The sequence below is a fragment of the Meles meles genome, chromosome 7 (genome assembly GCF_922984935.1).
Source record: "Meles meles chromosome 7, mMelMel3.1 paternal haplotype, whole genome shotgun sequence".
NCBI lineage: Eukaryota > Metazoa > Chordata > Mammalia > Carnivora > Mustelidae > Meles > Meles meles.
The window spans coordinates 23,891,488-23,912,652 of NC_060072.1; positions in this window are offsets into that span (position 1 = coordinate 23,891,488).

Consider the following 21,165-nt stretch of genomic DNA (forward strand, 5'->3'; position numbering starts at 1 on the left):
AATGAGCAATACTTATTAATAATGCTGATCCACATGGTGTCTAATGCTGAAAGTCACTATTTGGTATTAGATCAGAATAGCCATTTTGTGACCACTGAAATGGTTTTATAAACCATTTACACAAATAGGTAATAATAAATAGACTCATTTCATAGTCTCAAATCCTTTATGTTGTGTGAACACTTCAATTCACTGACCATTTTCTTTTTAAGTACAAAATGTGTGTGTGCACGTGTGTGTGTGTGTGTATTTACGTATATATACTCTTAAGAAAGAACATTTACTCATTTATATTTCCAGAATGAATTTTCAATTGTGCAAAGCTTTTCGCAACATCTCCACTCATCTCAGACATGAATACTGTAACGTGTATGGGCATAGCTGAGGCAAATTTATCATGACAGCAACCAAATAATAAATCTGTATCTCTATAACCAGTTCCATTTCCGAATAATTTCTCTGTCGCACATTATTTTAGTCTGGCAGATTGCTCCATTCTTTTTTTTTTTTTCCCTCTTTAGGGTTAAACTGCACTTTCGAATTCACATTATTTTGCAGATAGCATGTCACCTTCACTTAAGTTGCTACAGCTGGCATTTCTCTTCTTTCAGCTGAAGCAGTTAATTTACTTGCATTGACCAGCCAACAGTGTAATCTACCACCTGATAATTGTGTTCTCAGGCCACCAAAGTCTTAAAAGACAAAGAAGAAGACTTAATTTTTGCAATTTTATCGTTTGAATTCTTATGATTTGATCTTAAACTCTTCGATTTGTTGAGGAACTCCATGATGGTAGGGTGGGACCTTTCTTTTTACCTCCACCCCTCCCCCCCCAATCACATTTATCCATCTGTGTTGTGTTTAAAATGGGAGGACCCTTTCAGCTTGGCTGATGCAACAATACTGAAATTTCAAACACAGTGAGATGTAAAATGGGGTATCTGTAAGGGTTGTTACATAAGTTATTTCTTCACATACAGGTTGGGTATTCCAAGTAAAATAATTGCTGTCATTGATACTATTAAAAGAATGGAGAACACTGAACACTGTAGGAAGAGCAGAAGATTAACTATTAGGCAATATCAAAATGGATGTGATCTACAGTGTTCACATGCCAGCAACTTAATATCGTAAAGCTGGAGTGGAAATATTTTGGAAACCTACTAAATCATACTGGAAGTAAATACTTCTGTTAATCCAAAAATGTTAGATAATTTAAACCTGCTAAAGTTGAATTTCACAGCTATTTTAGTCTTCTGTAAATAATTACTATTTCTACTTTTCTCTAGACAATTATAATACCAGAAAATGCTAATTCATACTTATCAAGATAAGATCGAGCTAGAAACCAGAAACATCCTCTCTTCAGTCTGTTACTTTATTTTCGGCGAAAAGACGCAGTTTTGACAGTGGGGCCATCTGCTACTAACTTTTTTCCTCATCATCATGCCAGTCCAGTCAAAAGCAATTAAACCTGTTTTGCCATTATAATATGTAGATAATGATGATAAATTATAGCTTTAAAATGAGTCTCAAATTATGCATATGCTAGGTATTTTCCTTACAGCTACTGATATAAAAGATATTCCTGTACTTGTGAAATTTTTCAGCTATTTTATTAATGATGTTAGCTCTATAATGAGCTACCTACCAGGATATTTTGCAGGCACATAGCCTACCAGTCATTATAAATCTATTTATATCCCAGCAAGATGTTTCTCCAAGTGGAGAGCAGAGCCCTAACATTCTGTATCACTGTTGAACAAAATATATAGCACATACTACTCTGACTTGCTATGTTTTATTATGTCACATAATCAATAAAACACATAAATACCACAAATAAAAAGTAGCAGGATGAAAACTCAATGGCTCCGGCACAACATGGGGTTATATAGCAGAGAGAAGATGAGGCTTAATGATTTCTAGGAACAGATACAAAGCTATCATTCTTGAGGCAAGCCGTACATTACCTCTGATTTCCATCAAAAATGTTTGGACTTTTTTCCGTGTAGGAAGTATGAATAAGCCAATGTTCCAAAATAATGACTAATAGCAATCCTTTTTTTTTTTTTTTTTTTTTAAAGGGATGTCCACGGGAACTGCCATACTGGACAATGGTACCGTTTGTTCGGTTTGGCTTTGTAAATTTGCAGCTTCTAGGGTAATGAATTTTTCACAAGATTTGTTATAATTTTGCCTCTACCTTTTAATTGTTTCAAAAATAAAAAATAAAAAGAACCAGAGACATGCGGTAAATGCCTTGCAGATCCCGGGAAATTCCACTCAATAAACTCAGCTGTGGTAGCCCACTTCAAACCACTGCTGTTGAAGACATCACCCCTCGACAGCACGTAGTTTCGTGTGGCTTTGCTAACTAAGAGTCACAGAGCTGAAGCCCTTCTTTTACTGCCTCCTGCCAGTGTTCTCTCTAGCAAGAAACCATTTGGTAAGGTAAACATGTTTTAATTATGGATTTCCAACTTCCTAATTCTGTTTTGTTTTTGTTTTTTTTTCCATCAAAACATAGATCTTGGGGAGAAAGAAACACTTTTGTCCAAAAGAAAAGAAACTTTGGGGCATTGGAAAAATGTTCCACATAGTAGTCGTTCATTACAGTGTATCTTTTTCATTACTGTGTAACACTTGTAAATAAGTCAGGGGGAGGAGGAACATGGAAAAATGAGAAACTCACCAATTATATTAGTCGCAACGCTATATAAACGGAGGCAACTTATTAATACTGTAATAGGTCTTCTCCTGAACTATATTGAAAATAGGAATCTCCATTGCAGCTAATCATCCATTTGCAGACAAAGGCATTATTCATCATGACTCACACCAAGGACCCATCTCGATTTCACATCATTCTTCAAATCATCATTTCAGGGCATAGCCTTAGCATCTCAGTGTGCTTCCCGAGACAAATGCAAATAGCAAGCACTTACCCAGGGCGCGTAAATTGCCAGCTACAAAAACCAACAGTGTGGGAGGAGTTTGGTCTTTCACTTTTTCTCCCTCATTTATAGTGTGGAGCCTTTTGGCAATAGCAAAGTTTTACAGTGTGGAAGATGTATGGTCAAATTCTTACATTGGGGAAAATATTTCATATCCTAGAGAAACAATGAGATAGCTTCTCCCTCAGTTCCCCATCTGTTTAATGAAATGTATGTTGTGAGTGAATGTATGCAAATCATGGTAAAAATATTATATATATATGTATGTATGTATGTATGTATATATATATATTTCTTCAATGTGCCAGAAAACAGCCTTTGCAATACACAATTTAAATATTCTAGTATTGGTCTTAGCAGGGAAAGTGAAAAGAGTGGAATATGATATGAGACGAAAATAAAATAGAAGTGAAGAGGGGCTAACACAGAGGAAAACGGGCAATTTCAAAAAATATGAAGAATGCAGAATGGCACACCAGTGTTTCTCCGGCTCTGGGAGATGTCCACATTGAGAAAGCTGAGGGATGCCCAGCTTCTCTCTCAAGTTACGCTATGGGAGGAACTGTGAGTGGGATGGAGCGGTTTGCAATCCCTCAGTTCCAGATGTTTGTTCTAGCTCAACCAGTTGTGTAATCTCATTTTTCCCCCAGCCTCTATTTCTTCGTCTATCAAGTGGATAAATCCAGCTCCCTTACAGGATTGGTGATGAGGATCCAAAGAAATATCACATAAAAGTACCTGCTCATGTCCCTTGGACCAAGTTACATGCTAATAAATAGCATTTGTCATTATTACCTCTTATGCCCAGAATTACATCCATTTAAAAATATTTTCCTGATTGTTAAATAAAATCTTTTTAAAATAAATACCTACACACATAAAACATTTTCCTGATGAAAAAAAGTTATGCAGCACCATGTACATGGGAAATATTTTCCTCTGATTCCCACTCTCATAAAATATGCTTTCTCCCCATAATGAGTGGAAGCTCTGTGCAACAAAGACCTCCAGCCAACCTGCCGTTTTTGGGAAGCCAGGAGAGACTGATCCCCAAACCCATGGTTCTCAACTTTGGTTGCATACTAGAATCAACTTGGTTTTGGGGTTTGTTTGTTTGTTTGTTTGTTTTTAATAAGAATGCCAGAGACTCTGCTTAATCTGATGTGGGCTTTAAGATTTCTGAAAGCTATCCAGGCAATTCTGACATGCAACCAGGGTTGAGCCCAGGACTTCATCCCATTCTGTGTGTAGGAGAGACAGGGTAAGTAACAAAGGTGTTGGGAGTCACGGGTTAAATCTAAGCTCACTGGTGAGCATAGATCCCTTCGCTCTAGTTCCATTTTTAAAGGAAGGAAAACATTTTCTATTCTGGGAGGGTAAGTGGCATTTGGTACACAGAATCTTTTAAAGCCAGTGCAAAACCAGCTAAATAAATAAAACATATTCCATTTTTCCCACTTGGCCTCTTCATTCTCATTAGCAGCTGCCAATGTGTTGCCATATTTTTATTTCCCTTGCCAGAGAAGGCAAATTGCTCTCTGACGAGTACATGCCAATCAAGAGGGCAGCAAAGATGGTATGTGCATCACCAGCATCCATCAGCATCCTTCCCTCTGACCATACAAGAACATAAATTATCCTCCACATGATCTTGGGGTCCAGTTTTCAGGTCATATATCTATCCCCATGTTCGGTTTTTTTCAATTCTGACGTCAGGCCGTGCTGGCTTTCCCCATTTTTTTTTCAAAATCCTGGGAATATAGTGAGTTTTCTCTTAGTATTTAATTATAAATATATACTACTTCACTGCAAATATATTTTCTTAAAAAGTGTCCTCAACGAATCTTTTACTTGAATCCTTTTCTAAAATGTAATAGGTAATTTGTCTGAAAATAGAACCAAGCCTGATTTACGTGAAAGTTAACCTTACTGTGTTCCAGAAAGTCTGTTAATTTCTCTAATTCTCCATTCAGGGAAAATTAAATCACCCACCTACTCCTTTTATCAAGTTCATGAAAACACTGCATTGTGTTGCCTCCTCTGTACACTTCTGCAGCAGCAGCAAACTGATAAACACTAACCCACCTCTTTTGACATTAGTCAACTGTGCTAGTGCCAAACAAAAGAGTTAACAATGAAAATATGCCGTATGAATTGTTATTGTCTCAAAATAGCCATATTGATAGCAACTCCATTTTACACAGATAAGGATTTTCCAAGCAGAAAGCAAAAGGGAATAAAACACAAAATTTCCTTCTTTTTTGTTTTTAGGGTTTTTAAAATTTTTTGCATCGCAGTGAAGGGGAACAAAACAAAGGCCACCCCAAAATACGCCATTTGGGCATACTGATTATTCTCATTTAAAGCTACTTAAGAAACGGGTGCAAGAAGTACACTCTAACTTTCCCTTCCGCACCCACCAACCCAGCCCTGAAAGCAGGAAATAAATCTTCCCCTTTGAAATGTACCCTCTCTCTGTACCAGGAGGTGCAGAGGCATCCTTATGACCAGAGATAGGAAATTCGGGGCCAAGAAAGCTGTATAAACAAACCTTGCTACTACTTCGCTAATTAGCTACTGCAAGTCCAAGCCCCTTTGTTTTGTCAGTCCCTCACAAACTTATCCTTTGTCTAAAACATTTAAAAGCTGCCTGCTTTGGTCACTTCTTTGTGCCTCATATTTTTGAGGCTCCTATGGGTACAAAATTAAATTTGTTTTTCTCCTGTTAATCTGTCTTATGTCAATTTATTTATTAGACCTACCAAAGAACCTAGAAGGGAAGAAAAGTTTTCCTCCCCTACAGAAGCACACTAATTTAGAATGGATAGTTGGATTTTATCCTCCTCTCAATGTAGTTTTCTTTTTTTGAAAAGGTTTAGAACCTATTTAAAAAGGTTAGGAAGGTCTGTTGGTCTGTTGCTGTGGCAACAGTCATCCCCAAGACACAGCATAACTAATAAGTTAACTAGATGCACCTAGCTCCAGCCATCCAGCAGAAGCTGTAAAACGAAACTGCTGAGAATCCCTGGCAACTTTGCTGAGGGAGGAATGGTGCACACTGGTACGCTAGGGAGGCCGATAATCCAATTTAGAAGTGCAGATTCTCATTTCAGTTTCATTGGCATGTTCATTTTGAACTAAAGGGATCTGAGCAGTAATTCTATAAACAACCAGCACTTAGGAATCAGAGGCAACAAGATTCTCTAGAGGTATAATTGCTTTTAAACCAGGCAACCTGAAATTGTGTCTGCCTGGTGTGAGAGGGAGAAGGGAGGAAACTATCTCAGCTGGGAAAGCTGGTAACTGGCCGAAGAACATTGCAAGCTGGGCATGGCTCCGGTAGCTCAATATTCCCAGTCCTGTAATTCAGCTCAATGAAATTCAACAAGAGCGTCTGTGGCACTTACAATTTTATTAGGCACCATCCATTTTACATAAACCAAATTTTGTAATTCAAATTTTATAATATCAGGAGAACTAATTATATAAAGAAGACCCGCTTCAAATCACAGGTCTGCCATCTTACCTTCAGAAGCTGTGAAAACTCTGCGAGGTAACATAGCCCCTCTAGTCCTGGCTATGGTGTCTCTGAAATGGGGACGACAGTTGCATCTACTTCCCGGGTTACCGTACAAAATGGAATAACACAGTTCTCAAAAAAATATTTAGCCCTCAATATTGGTAACTTTTCATGTATCTGATACATGTATTTCATGTATCTGTCCTTTCTGTCCATATTTTGAATCTCAAAGAAAGGTTCCTCCTGCCCACAGCATTGTGTAGAGCTTCTCCACCAGAAGGAAAGTACTCCAACAGAAAGGGGTTGGAGGGAGGGAAGGATATGGAGAGTTGTCATTCCAAATTATTTTGGGATAGAGAGCTATACACAGCAACATTCAAAGACCTCAGTACCTAAGTTAGGAACTTTAAAAGTTGTTTGTATGAGCCAAATAGTAAATAGTAAACCACTCTAATTAGGACTTTGCCCCTTCTTCTGCACTCAGTCAAGGTCACTGAAGACCTCTGCCTAGTGGCGTGGGGTACCTTCATGACCCCCTCCTCTCCCCTGCTCCTTCGGCTCTTGGCTCCAGAGTACCACATTCTCCTAAGGTTTTTTCTTGGTTATTAGTCACATCCTGGGTCCTCCTCTCCCTGCCAACCTTATAAATGTAAAGTGCCTCCAGGCTCAGTCCTCCGTCCTCTTCATTTACTCCCGCTCCCTCCATGTTCCCACCTAGCCTCACAGATTAACATGTCATGTATGTGCAGACACATCTCCCATTTTTATCTCTAGCTTTGACTTCCCTGAACAACAAGCTGCCTACTCAGTGCTCCTACTTGGGCATCTAAAAGACATCTTGAGATCAGTATGTCTCAACAGAACTGAACCTCTCCTAGGCCTCTAAAACCTCTTCTGCCTAAATCTTCTCCATTGTGGTTCATGGCCACTTCCATCCTTACAGTTACAGACACCTTTGACCTTTCCTTCTTTCACACTCTACATCCAATCTTTTCAGAAATTCTGTTGGTTTTGCACTCAAAATATATGTAGAATCCAATTGCTTCTCATTACCTCCACTGCTACAACCTCTGTGTCAGCCACCAATTCCTTTTTCCTAGTTAACTGTTTTAGCCTTTCAATAGGTCTCTCTACTTTTACCTTTGTGCCCCCCACCCCCCACAGTCTATTTCTATCACAACAATGGAAGGAATGCTTTTAAAATGTAAGTCAGCTCATGCCATCCTTTAAACCCTGTAATAGCTTCCCATTTCATTAGATGATGGGGCCCTACGCTGTCTGCCCCCCTCACCCTCTCACTTCATTCTCTACTACTCAACCCCCAATTTATTTCTTTCCAGCCATTCTAATCTGCTTGCAATTTCTAGAATGTTCCAGGCATGCTTTTTAGGACCTTGATTTAACTGTTCCTACTGTCTGCCACATACATGAGTCAGAGGATGGTGATTCCATCCCCAGAAAGCAGGGACAGATCCTGACTAATAAAGCCAACTGGAGCATGACATTAGCTGGTGGCAGCCATTGGTCCTGGGGTGGTAAGGTGCTCCAGTAAAACTAATGAGAAGGACTTTGATCCCACACTTGCAGGATGAGTTTCCCTCTCACTTGAACAAGAAAGAGGGGCGCCTGGGTGGCTCAGTGGATTAAGCCGCTGCCTTCGGCTCAGGTCATGATCTCAGGGTCCTGGGATCGAGCCCCGCATCGGGCTCTCTGCTCCGCAGGGAGCCTGCTTCCTCCTCTCTCTCTGTCTGCCTCTCTGCCTACTTGTAATCTCTCTCTCTGTCAAATAAATAAATAAAATCTTAAAAAAAAAAAAAAAAAGTAACCCTATTATAAAAAAAAAAAAAAAAAAAACAAGAAAGAATGAAGTCCAGATTGCAGCCATCTTGCAACCACAAGAAAAGACAGCCCCATCAGGGAGCCAATGTTAAGGATTAGAAAGACAAAAAGAACATGGGCCTTTGATGACATCTTTGATCCCCGATCATACCATGACTATAACTCATCCCATCTCTGGACTTGCAGTTATGTAGCATAAGCAACATCTTTAATATTTAAGCTACTTTGGGTCAGGTTTCTGTTACCTGCAGCCAAAGGCATTCTAAAGATACAGAAATTAACAGAATAAAAACGTCAAATATGAAAAGTAAGATGTAGGGTTGAGCCGATCATGTCTGCTACATTTCACTAATACTTAGACCTTGACCCCTGGCATTATTCTTACCTATAAAATGGGAGCATTAATTCATACACCATGTCATACCTCAACAATAAAATTTTGTTGACCATAAAACATAAAACTCCACATAAGTGTTATTATATTTGATCTTTGAGTGTTTCATTCTGAAGCACCAAGTAAATATGTTATAAATTAAAGGTTATTGGTCAATTCAGACTGAGCAACCTTAGCAAAATCATCCTTTACTCCTTTCTTCATTCATTCACATTCTATCTGAAAATCCTGAGGCTCTACTTTTGAGATTAATATAAACTGGACGCCTTCTAACCATCCCACTGCAGCCACCACAAGCCTAGTCTAAGCCACCACCATATTATGCTAACATCTCCCCGCATTTCATTTCTTTGTTTTCAGCCCTTCCCTCTAAAGTCTATCTTCCTCACAGGTACAAGAGAGATCCTTTGGAAACATAATCAGATCACCATGTCACCCCTCTTCTCAACACCTTTTGAAGTCATTGCATCTCTCCTGGGGTCATCAACCATGTCCTGATCCCTCTGTAATCCATCTGCTTCTTGCTCTCTCTCCTCCATCTGCTTCCTCTTCACTGGTTTCTCTACTCCTCCTTGAACGCCAAGCAAGCTCCTACCTCCTGGCCTCTATAACCAACCACTGTTCCTCTATCTGGAACACCCTTTCCCAAGAAGTCCACTGGAGTCCTTTCCTCACCTCCCTCAAGTCTCTACTCCAAATATCATCTTCTTTATGGGACCTGCTCTCAATACCCCACATAAAACACCAACCTCAATATCACCATCTCCCATTAGCCCCTTACACCTTGCTTTAGTTTTTTTTTTTCCATAAGATCTGATGTATCAAATAGTTACTGATACATCTGCCTATAGTCTACCTCCCCCAGCTAGTGCTTCTGCTCTCTACGAGAGCAGAAGTGATGCTTAAAACACTGCTTTATCCCCAGTAATTACAGCAGTCACAGGCACAGACACTCTAGTTGTTGAAGAAAAAGAAATGAAACTAGGTCAAAGTAACAGAATTTGGTACTGGCTTTGTTCGTTTACATGTATTGTTTGTATAACCAGACTTCTGGGCTCTTAGGAGAAAGAGCTCCATCCCTAGTGTGCAGAAAAGGATTAATTGAGCAGGCTTGGGGGGTCGACCCCTGCACATTCCAAAACAGGAACTGGTCCTTGACCAGCCTTTTGGGAGATAAACTCTAAAGCTTTGCAATATCCTGTCTGATAAAGTGTCTCTGTACACCTAGAGCCCTGGGCCACACAAGATAGTTTATGCTAATAGTGTGATTTATGGTGAATGCTTGTTTTTGTTTGCCTTGGGCCCTACACCTCATGGTATCAAGTTGACTTCTGTCAGGCTGGAGACTGAGCAGCTAAGATCAGTCAAGTGGGTGCTCCATGCCTATGAGACTGATCGCCAATAAAAGCCTTGGACATGAGAGCTCAGCTGAGCCCCTCCCAGTTGATAATACTCCACACGTGTTGTCGAGCCTCACTGCTGGGAGATCTAAGGATCATGTGAGCCCACTGAGATGGGATAAGTGGAAGCTTGAGCAGGGTTGTCCTGGATTCTACCTCACATGCTTTTATCTTTACTGATTTCAATGTGTATCTTTTTACTATAATAAGCCATAAACATAAATGTAACAGCTTTTCTGAGTTCTGTGAGTCCTTCTAGTGAATCATCACATTTAAGGATAGTCTTGGGGACCACTGACACATTCGGCATTTAGCCTGGTGTCTGGCACATAAGGGTGTTAGATAAAGGTTGACTGAGTGAGTAAGGAAGTGATGAATTAACTTAGACAATGGATCCTTGCCATGTTAACCACCCTTCCAAATTCCTCCTTTCTCTCCACTCTCTCATTCTGCCTCTCCCAGTACATGTTTCCTTTTTTCTCCCACTCTAATTTAAAATACCAGATAAAACCACTGGATAGTAAAACAGCAGCCCTTAAAACTGTCACTAAACATACAAACAGCTGACAGAAAGGTAAGATTTAAATATCAAGGACATTTGGGTAAACAGAGCTCTGCCCCTGCAGATCACCTTACAGGCCAGTATTCTGCATGGGATAATTTGCTTTGCTGCCTAACTCCTGCCCTTCTGACCTGGCTTGAACCCAGCTCAGGAATGCATTCACCAAGACTGGGCTCCAGCTCTTCCTAGCCGGTCCTGGTGGAATCAATAATAAGGGGATCTTCTTTGTTTGCACTGCATTTGACAGCCCAATGACAGACAGGACAAGGAAGCAGCCATGGCCTTAGCTTGGCTGCACTTACACTGCTCATGTAAAATGACACGTGTATGTGTGAGATTTAACGATGGATGGTAACATTCAAGGTCTTGAGTGGGTTTCCTCTAGCCCACTTCACTGGCATCTATCATTTTAATAGCCACCAAGGAAGAAAAAATATGGTTCTCATTAATATCCGAGTTTGACCTCCCACTTGTCTTGAATGGAAACTCACTCACAGTCTGGAATGCAACTGTGCCTATTAGGAGAATGGAGAAGTCCTCTTTCCTGGGGTTACTTCATTTTTTGCATGGAATAGAAAACAAAGAGGAAGAAAGTCAGGACTGAAGTGCAAAAGGTTATGATGGGATAGCTCTTTCCTGTTGAAGTTCTCCCATTAAGGAGAATACACGGTATTCTGCTAGACTCGAAATTAAGGTAAGGTTCTTATGAAATCATTTATCTAAAAAAGAAAGAAATATGAAAATAACCTACATATAATCAGAATTTTCCAGAATTCAAAAGATCAAGCCTATTGATTCTATGAGCTATCTGACAATCTAATAAAAATTGGGCAGAGTCAATATCTGTTTCTTGTAACCAGAAAATCCTTGATAATAGACATCATGTCTCACTTCATTTAAGATGGATCCACACTGGGGCACCTGGGTGGCTCAGTGGGTTAAAGCCTCTGCCTTCGGCTCAGGTCATGATCCCGGGGTCCTGGGATCGAGCCCCGCATCAGGCTCTCTGCTCAGCAGGGAGTCTGCTTCCTCCTCTCTTCCTGCCTTTCTGCCTACTTGTGATTTCTGTCTGTCAAATAAATAAATAAAATCCTTAAAAAAAAAAAAAAAGATGGATCCACACAGATCCATCTGTCTTTCCAAATGACAGAATCTGTCATAGCATGGTTCAACAGGGGCACCACAGATATGAGTCTCCAAGTGCAGAAGTCATAATCATAGTGAAGCAATCATATCCCAATGATATTTGCTTTTGTTCTGTATGTGGGTACAAGATGGGGCAAAGTATTCATTGCTAACCAAATGAACAATGCAAACAAAGATGAAATTTGGCCTTCTTAAGCACAAAAGCCAGCAAACTTTTAAGCACTTTATTAAACAATTATATGTAGTATGGATGGACTGATTTAAAAAGCACTGTTATTTCATGTACTTGAATATAACAAATAGAGAATTTCCTCAACCTGTAACTCTGGTTTTATACTTTTTTAAAAACTGAAACTGGACCATATTAATAAGCCCAGTATAATGATCATTAGAATAAATTTATTTTAAAGAGAACACAGCCCATCACTGGTCTTACACAGCATCTTCATTATTCTTTTCCAAAAGATTTTGATGCAATCATTCAGACACTTCTAAAGATAATTATTTAACATGTACTCTAGGTATACCAGAGTATAATGTCTTATGAGCTATACAATCTCTACCCTAGTGAGCTTCCGACTTAATTGGGAAGCTAAGGCACTGACAGACCCATGAAAAATTAAGTTTAAAAAGTAAAGTATCAGTAAGATACAAGAGGTTACTCAAGGAGAGACCCAAATCTGGTCTCTTTGAGTGTTTCGTAACCTAGCTAGAGAGAAAGACAGTTAAAAATAGATCTGTATTAGAAGAGAGCCCATGCTCTATCAGTGACATAAGAAAAAGTGATGTGAGAAGACAGAGGGAGCCATTAATTCTGTCTCATACATCCGTGAAGGCTTCATACAGGAGGTTACAACTAATATGGAACTTAACGGATAAGCATGATTTAATATGGCTGGGATGAGGAGAAACGCATTCTCGCCTGAGGGAATTGTAAGAATAAAATTAGAACAAACTCAGCTATCCAAGGCACTGGTGAGTAGGCCAACGTGCCTGGAGCACGAGACACACAGGTGGATGAAAACTCAGGCAAGACCATGCTAGTTGGTTTGCATTTTAACCTAAAGGTAAAGAATGAGGAGGCAAGTGCTAGTGTTTAAGTAGGAACAACATGATCCAATTTGGATTTTATAAAGGTCATTCTGTCAATACACAGAAGATAGATTGAAGGGAGAAAAAAATTGGAAGCAGAAAAACCAATACTTCATTCTTCTATATGACCACCCAACCACTCTGTTGAGGTGTATTAAGTAATGGCTGTCCGAGTTTGATTCTTTGAACAAAGGTTGCAGACTCATGAGCCATGGACAGATCTGAATTCCAGCTATATTTGGCACAGTTTAGTTTGTTGTTGTTGTTGTTTTAATTTGACCCAAACTTTAAAATGAAAATGTTCCATATAAAATCTAGATTTTCATCTTCTCTAAAAAATCAGATCTGGCAAAACTAGACCCACATTTCCAGCCAGAGTTGAACCCCTGAAAAACAGGCACCAATAGCCAATTGCCCAAAGTCCTCCTCATTTACATTTTTGACCCTGACACTGAAACTTACTGTTAGTAGCCACAATTATTGTGGTTATCTTGCTAACTTTCTATAGAGAAAACTATCTTTGTACTGACATAACCATGAAAAACAAGAGTAGGGGCACCTGGGTGGCTCAGTGGGTTAAGCCTCTGCCTTTGGCTCAGGTCATGATCTCAGGGTCCTGGGATCAAGCCCCACATCGGGCTCTCTACTCAGCAGGGAGTCTGCTTCCCCTTCTCTCTCTGCCTGTTGCTCTGCCTACTTCTGATCTCTCTCTGTCAAATAAATAAGATCTTTAAAAAGAAAAAAAAAAAAACAAGCAAGTAAGAAATAGATGGAAAAATCAGCTCATTTCAAGAAAAACAGGAGAGAGCATATTTCTTTGTGGAAATATCGAACTGCTCCATGTTTTTAATGCAAATACAATGTCTGTGTTGAAAGAATATAGCTTAAGATGCCCTTCTGTTTATATCATCACATCATACTCATTTATGATACCTGTTTTTCCATCTGAATTTACAACCCCAAAGAAGTTTAATGTAGGTTTCCCAAGAAGCTGGCACTTGCAATGAGACCTAAAGCATGGATAAAATAGAAGTTAGTTTTATAAAGCCTTCTGCGACTTCTATATTGTAACCTCAGAGATTCACCAAAATTACTTGAATTTCTGTGAGTCAGTTAGAATTTGCCTCCCTTAAGTTGATTTTAATATCCTAAGGAGTATGGCTACTGATGAGATGGGGCCTGGTACAAGTCACATATGCATTTAACAAATACTTAGTATTTGTTAAATATCAGTAACAGGTATAGTTACCTGTTAATCACTTACCTGTAGTCACATAGGTACAAAGATGATGTTCTCTACTAGAAGTTAACCAGCAGTATAAGTACAATAATGTGGTCATTGACACTTGGCTTCAATGTTGGGAACAAAATATAAAGGGTGAGGACTATAAGAAATTGATTATTGATGTTTCTTGTTCAGAGGTTCATCTACTACTCAACTTCAGCTGAAAATGTGGGTCCGGTTTTGCCAGATCTATTCTGGCACCCTGGTTTTGGCACTCTGCTATGTTTGGGAGGTACAACAGCAACCAAGACAGATACATACTAAACTTTGCATTCTAGCTAAGGAGACAGAAAACTAGATAACAAATTATAATAAAATGCAAATGATATATGAGATGAGATGAGTGTACAAATTAGAGCACATAGGCAATATGTCAATTAGAAATGCTTTCAACTGCAAGGAAAAGAAAATGCAAACAATGGTGGCTTCAACAAATTGGGGTTATTTTTCTTATACCACAAGAAATCAAGTGGGCTGAGTATGTGGTGACTCCAAGATAACTGAATTGGTGTTCTGTGATTTTCGAAGCCTCTCCTTCATGGTCACATGAGATATTTACAATGTATGGTGGGCTATGAACTGCTATGGAAAGAAAGGGGAGCAAGAACCAAGGATAATACACATCTCTGGCCTTGTCAAGTGCACAGGAGTCAAGAAATCTCCTCAAGTAACAGTCATGGGAGAAAGGGCAACTTTGTCTAAGAAAGAAAAGCGGTCAACTAAGCACCTGCTTCTACAGCAATCTCGTCTGAGAGAGAGATCTAAACTGAAATTCTAGGCTTGGGAGTTGATTTGAATACTGATGGCTTTACCCATCCAATATCTCCTTCTTTATCCTTTGGTAATAGGACCTTTTTCCCCACAGAGAATTTATTTTATGCAGTTCAAATGGTGCTAGCACTATCCCTTTGCTCCTGCTACCACGGGAACAGACATGGGACCTAGACCTGGCCAAGCAGAATACTCACCAGTCTAAGCATAGGGACTGGTTCAAGGATAAAACAATTGAAGTCCTTCCTGGGGAAAGAGGAGAAAAATCCTATTCCCCACTAGGCTTCTAAGTGGACATAAGGAAACCTGTGCCAGAGATAGAGGAAATGCACCTTAGATGTCACTTATGAAGACACAGATACAGCCAGACCTGAAACAGGTCAAGCACTATATATTTCCGGTATGTTAAACAAAGAGAGTCTGTCTGTCTGTCTCTCTCTCTCTCTTTTTTTAAACATAAGCCACTTTGTATTGGGGTTCTATCTGTTGAAACCCAAAGAGTATTGACTAATACAGAATCATCAACATTTTGATGATGATTAAAGCCACCGAAGTAGATAAGATCACCCTCAGACAATATGTAGATTGAGAAGTAAGGTATATCTGGGATAGAGTCATGAGGATCCCAGACACTAAACACTCACAAAGGAGACAGAGAAAGATGTCCAGAGAAGTAGGAGAAGAGCCAGGAGAAATGAGTACGGAGTATGGAGAAAATAGTCTTTACTGTCAAACTAGGGGAGTAATTAAGGGTGGCAATGTCCGGACCTGTTGGTAAGAAGAGAGTTTGGATCCTGGCTAAGGCAATGTCACTGGGCTTGGGGAACAGAACAGGCAGAAGGCAGAGCGTAGTCAGTTGCATAAATTGAAGCAAGGATACTGAAAACTGTGGTAAACCACTACTTTTTAAAGAGTTGTAGCCATAAAGAAGATGATAGAAAAGAAAGCAGATGAAGGAGAGACACAGAATCAAGGAAGGATTTTTCATTAGAATTAGATCTATTTAAATGCTGATGGGCTCTGTATTGTTAGGACTCTGGCTTGCCAAGGATAGACCAAATTCAAAATTAACTAAAGGAAAGAAAGGACTATAATGGCACAATCACTCCAGAAGCTGACACAGTAGGATCCAGGCACCCCACCATGTCTCTAGGAATCTTCTCTCACCCTCCACAGCTCTGCTTTCAGATAGGCTCTAATTAAGTGCTAGAAAAATGGTCAAAAACAGCTCCAATTAGCACCCCCAGTGGAAGAGGAGTGCCTTTTCTCAACGGTCCTACAGAGCCCATGGATTGACAATGACTGGCCTAAAGACCAAGAGACAGGTTGGGTCAGCCCTACCTGAACTACAGGGATGTGGAGTGACAGGAGTCTGCTTGCACACTCAAAGAATGGGTGTTGTTACCAGATGTGGCAGTGGAGAGACAGGTAGGGGGCAGGGACTGAAAGATACTGTGGCCATGTGATGGGCAGAACTTCACACCAACTGGCTAGGGGAGGCTGATAAAGAAGTCTCAGGTGACTTTGAACTTTATAGGTTGACCAAGTAGGTGATGATGAACCCATATACTAAAAAAGCTGGAAGATGAAAGAAAGTGAATGCTAGTCACTTAAAAATTCTGGGATTAGATACCCTTTTAGGATACTTTCAGCTTAACATTCTGTAGTACTAAGAGGAACTTACTGAAGCCCTGAGCAAATAGGAGAGCAATAGCATTCAAGTAGGTAGCCATAAAAATGAAGGTGTGGGAATAAAGAGAATTCTGGGCATGAGTAGCATCCAGAGAACACTGCCACAGTTGAATTCAAATATTCATGATTTATGGTCTCTACTTAAATGGTCACCGAACCCTAGGACTAGTAATTCAAAATTGAAAGGAAGGTCTGAAACATCAGGAATTAATATAGGATTTTGTCTACAGAACATGGGAAGTTGTACGCTGTTCAGTAACTGAAGAGAGCCGTGGCCTCAGAGTATATGAAAAACTGGGCCATGAGGGCCCAAGGCTAACATAACTTAGGCAACCTTTCATTAAATTTGGTCCCCATTTGCAAAGGAGGAAAGAGTATCAAGAGAAGTAAAAGCAGAATTCTACCTGCTTTACTTTCATGTTATTCAAAAAATGATTTAATATAAGAATATACCAATATGAATGGAAAGGAGCTCTGTGGAAGGTCTAATATCAAGTGTATTAAAAATGTATGACACACTGTATATTCTCACAAGATTCCTATCCTGGACCTCTACAGCTGATAAAATAACATAAAAATGTGATTAATAATATTGTAAATCCTGTTGATTGGAAAACTCAGGGACATATGACAGATTGACCTGACTCTTTGATTTAAGCCAATATCACTGAAATAACCTTTCATATCCTGAGAAAGAATAATGTCTTGCCTGCAGGATAGAACACGGCATCAGAAAACACAGTCATCTTTTGAGGTGTGTTTTCATACATTAACTGCTCTTGAAAAATTTTATATCTGAATCTTTATATGATACCAAGATACTAGCCTAGAATTATCATTATTTCATTAATCTTTCCAAATCATACATATAATTTCTGGTCAAAATAAAGCAACAGGGAAAAAAAAAAAAGAAATATGCCAAGATGCTAATAGTGAAAATATTTAGGTTGATAAGTCTGAGTGCTTTTTGTTCATTCCTTTTTAGTTTATGGGATTTTTCTAAGTTTTCTACAATATGATGGATGGGGTAAGGGCAGTCGTGGGCTGGGTGGAGAAGCAAATGTTTATGTTAAAAAATAAAGACGTTAGGAAGGAAAATCATTTTGAAAACAAAAAACATTGTAAGTGCTTCCCATCAGATCTAGACAAAAAGGTCACTAAGGTGTAAGTGAATCTAATGAACAACCAATGGATAACAGAATGCCATATGTACCCAGTGCTGTCACTGCACATTCCCAAGGTGAGCCCAAGTTGCTATTCGGTGTTCATCTGGAAATGCAGGCAATCCACTCTCTTTCTGTTAGACTCCTCTCCCTTTGCAGTGAGCACTTTTTCTTTTGGCTTCCCCTGTCTTTCCTTCTGTTACCCACATGCCAACGTTCCTCTGAGGAAGCAGCCAGCTCTTCCTCCAATCTCAGACCATGTGTTTACAGAAGAAAGGACTCCACCCAGGGCTTGTGATTCACAGCTGGTCATACAGATCACATTCTCTGGCTATACTGATTCAGGAATGGGCACATGATTCATCTTCAGAGATGCAGTAAGACTGAGGGACAAGAGCTTTTCATGGTTGCTTTGCTGACGTTATCAAGCCTGAGGATGAAACTCACCTGGAGAAAGATGATGTCTGCATTACATGGTTTGATCGTCATGTCCTGACATGATGGACATCATCCGTCTGGATGGTCAGTCCTGAAGCCTTCACGGCTTCTGGGCTATTCTGTTGTAGGAGCCAAAAAATTCCCTTTGTGTTTAAACCTGTGTCGACTTAAGTTTTTATCCCTTACAATTCAGAGTCCTAATTAATATAACCTTTTACCTATTTAATATCCTACTCAGGAGCCTTGTTACCAGAGCATTTAATTGTTGTACCTGTATAAGACTAACAGAACTGTGCAAGGCAGAAACTTGGAGTTGTGCTCCTTTTAATGCATAAAATTTAGGTATTTATGCAGCACTTTGTCTTTTAGACCCTGAGTACCAAAGTTTGCACACTGAAGACATAAGCACAACTATCAATACTTATATTACAAATAAACCCTAAATTTAAATAACATATACAAACATTAGTACACACCTATGTATTAAAATACCATGTTTTGGAAATTTCTAAGCAGTGCCCTAATAGTAGGTCTTATGTTTTGACAAATATACCAAATGATAAACTCAAGTAACAGTTCTCAATCCTATTGAATTTGAAGGTAGACGATCTTGTATCTGAAGGTACAAAAATTTCACCTAGTTTAAACTCAGTCACTTCTCATTTGAGAGCACTGTGATTTAAGCAAGGACCACAGGAGAACTTCTATCTTGGTTCACAGAAAATGACAATGAACCCATCCACTAATTCTGAAGGCACCTTGTTTGAGAAGGAAAGGGCTCAGGGAAGAATAAAGTACATGCCATCCTCTTTTTTCTTCTCCTTATAGTAGAGGGATTCAGTGCTGTATGATAATACAACTAAGATGGTGAATGGAAGTCAGAGAAGAGCAGATCGTCATTGTTGGAGATGATCACTCTGGCAGTGGGTCATAAGAGGCCTGCTCTATAACATCCATGTGCTCTACTCCCATCTGTTATAAAATTGTCCTAATATAATAATTTTTATTGAATAGGATACTTTATCTTCCAGGTAAAGGCACTGATAAAATAGCAATTTACTACGTCTGTTATGTGAAAATTTCCCTTACATGTGACACTTTTATTCAGTGCACATCCTACACTGCTGTACATGGCAGCCCTGTAAGTGAAGACTATGATAAAGAATGCTCATATACACTGGCCTACATTGAAACAGTTCAAGTCTTTTTTGACCCGTCTCTCACTTTTCTGCCAGGGAGAAATACTTTCCTCAATACTGGACATGTTAGAACTGCTCAGCCACTCCTGTCCAGATAACAGGGTCAAAAAATGCCAGATACAGATGGAGAAAGGCAACGATCATTTTTAAATACTCGTCATATGCTGGGAAATATATCCTTTTCATTTTTGAAATTATCTTTGCCTTTATTTTTTAAATTTTTATGACAAATTAAATTTTTAAAAATCAAAGCAAAACAGTAGGGATGAGGGAAAAAATAAATCTTCCTCCTAATAACCATTCTTTTTTTTTTTTAAGATTTTATTCATTCATTTAAAGAGAGAGCATGTGTGAGTGCTAGTGCCCATGCACACATGCATGAGTGAGGGGAGGAGCAAAGGGAGAGGAAGAGAGAGATACTTCAGCAGACTCCCCACAGAGTGCGGAACCCAACATAGGGCTGGTTCTCATCACCCTGAGATCATGCCTGAGCTGACATCAAGAGTTGGGAGGTTTAACTGACTGAGCTACTCAGGTGCCCACTAACAACCATTCTTACTCCTCATAAACAGCATTAATAATTTCTTGAGTGTTCTTCTGGAAAGTTTCTATACATATATGCATATGTCTTTCTACACATATCATCAACAAAAAAACAAAATGTGTGTGTGTAATATACATAAATATTCAGATACATGGAATGCATAGTAAGGCAGGAATAAGTACCCATATCCCCCAGTTGTCACCTGTTCGAAAAGGAAGATCTAGGAAATGACCTCAAAGGAGATGTCTTCATTCTGGAAAGAAAAAAAGTTGCTGATAGTTACTCAAACGTGAAGCCAGCAGATACCCAGTCCCCTGGGATGAGAGCGCAAGGAGATAATTCACGCCTGTGTGATTAAACAAAAGCCACTACTGCCCTTGGTATACAGAGGGTAGAGAGGAGATAGACAAATATGAAAAAGAGCCTTGTCCCTATTGTCTTCTGGGAAAGAGGAAATATAGAGTTCAGCTTCTGTCTGAAGTTAGGGAAACTGGTTGGGAGGTTCCATAAGGAAAGGATACTGAGCGTCATCTGGTTGGAAAAGGGAAAGCAGTTTACTACCAAGGCCAAGAGTTTCCACTGAAGAGCTCCTACAGGGAACATGGCTAAGCCTGTCCTTGGACTTGGAGAATAATGAAACAGCTCAGAGGCACAAACTAAAAGCTTCTATCCCTCCACATCACAGACATGGGCCATCACAGCTTCTCAGGATCCTGGGGCAGTGAGGCATTCCAACAGCGAGGGCAAGTGCCACCTGACAGTTCGTGCCAGGACCAGTCAGTACAACTTAGACTGGAAATGAGAAGAGAGGCCAGAATAGGGCTGAGCAGAGTCTGCTGTGCTGGCTCCCCCTGGTGTTGGGAGCTGGACTGACATGTCCCTTTTGCACAGCATAAACGAATTCATTAGGGAAGGTGGACACAAGGAAAAATACAAGAGAGGTATTTATCTGTGTACCAAGTTAGTGAAGCCTATTAGGCTGGTTAAATACAAGATGCTACATATTCTTACGTCTATATATACTTACTATACATGTGTATACATACACAGATATGCATGTGGGTATGCATGTTGCCTACAATTTACTATTCTTCAACTAGATATTTATTATAATAATTTTTGGATGTCTTTCCATATCTGTGTATCTTTGTCATTCCTTTTCA